We start from the raw sequence: 1,749 nt of genomic DNA on the forward strand, positions 1-1,749 counted from the left end.
CGTCGACAAAACTCTGGAAATTTTTCTAAGTCCCACCGCTAAGAGGAAACTTTTTCCGTATCGGTCCTAGACGATTTTCGACGTGATATCACTGTAATATAGACGGTTTCTAACAATATATATCATAACACCAAACTCGCTACAATTATTATTTATCGAGTTATTAGCAAATAATGGACGGATGTGCTACTCCGTCGACAAAACTCTGGAAATTTTTCTAAGTCCCACCGCCAAGAGGAAACTTTTTCCGTATCGGTCCTAGACGATTTTCGACGTGATATCACTGTAATATAGACGGTTTCTAACAATATATATCATAACACCAAACTCGCTACAATTATTATTTATCGAGTTATTAGCAAATAATGGACGGATGTGCTACTCCGTCGGACGTTCGACGAAAATTTTTCTAAGTCCCACCGCCAAGAGGAAACTTTTTCCCTATCGGTCCTAGACGATTTTCGACGTGATATCACTGTAATATAGACGGTTTCTAACAATATATATCATAACACCAAACTCGCTACAATTATTATTTATCGAGTTATTAGCAAATAATGGACGGATGTGCTACTCCGTCGGACGTTCGACGAAAATTTTTCTAAGTCCCACCGCCAAGAGGAAACTTTTTCCGTATCGGTCCTAGACGATTTTCGACGTGATATCACTGTAATATAGACGGTTTCTAACAATATATATCATAACACCAAACTCGCTACAATTATTATTTATCGAGTTATTAGCAAATAATGGACGGATGTGCTACTCCGTCGGACGTTCGACGAAAATTTTTCTAAGTCCCACCGCCAAGAGGAAACTTTTTCCCTATCGGTCCTAGACGATTTTCGACGTGATATCACTGTAATATAGACGGTTTCTAACAATATATATCATAACACCAAACTCGCTACAATTATTATTTATCGAGTTATTAGCAAATAATGGACGGATGTGCTACTCCGTCGACAAAACTCTGGAAATTTTTCTAAGTCCCACCGCCAAGAGGAAACTTTTTCCCTATCGGTCCTAGACGATTTTCGACGTGATATCACTGTAATATAGACGGTTTCTAACAATATATATCATAACACCAAACTCGCTACAATTATTATTTATCGAGTTATTAGCAAATAATGGACGGATGTGCTACTCCGTCGACAAAACTCTGGAAATTTTTCTAAGTCCCACCGCCAAGAGGAAACTTTTTCCGTATCGGTCCTAGACGATTTTCGACGTGATATCACTGTAATATAGACGGTTTCTAACAATATATATCATAACACCAAACTCGCTACAATTATTATTTATCGAGTTATTAGCAAATAATGGACGGATGTGCTACTCCGTCGGACGTTCGACGAAAATTTTTCTAAGTCCCACCGCCAAGAGGAAACTTTTTCCCTATCGGTCCTAGACGATTTTCGACGTGATATCACTGTAATATAGACGGTTTCTAACAATATATATCATAACACCAAACTCGCTACAATTATTATTTATCGAGTTATTAGCAAATAATGGACTTGAGTAGGGTGACACCCGGCCGTACTACATTCTGTTCTACAAATTGCACGGGTAAACGGCGGTTGGAAATGATGCTCCGTATTGTTAGTTAGTGTATCCCCGAAGGTCTATGCGTACCGCAGCGTTGGATTGACGAGATTCCTTCTGTCTCTATCTTTTTTTTTCTCTACGATAGCATGTATCGCGATGACAAACGACTAGGAAGCGTGTTTACCGAGTTATTAG

The sequence above is a fragment of the Halictus rubicundus genome, unplaced genomic scaffold, assembly GCF_050948215.1.
Source record: "Halictus rubicundus isolate RS-2024b unplaced genomic scaffold, iyHalRubi1_principal scaffold0688, whole genome shotgun sequence".
NCBI lineage: Eukaryota > Metazoa > Arthropoda > Insecta > Hymenoptera > Halictidae > Halictus > Halictus rubicundus.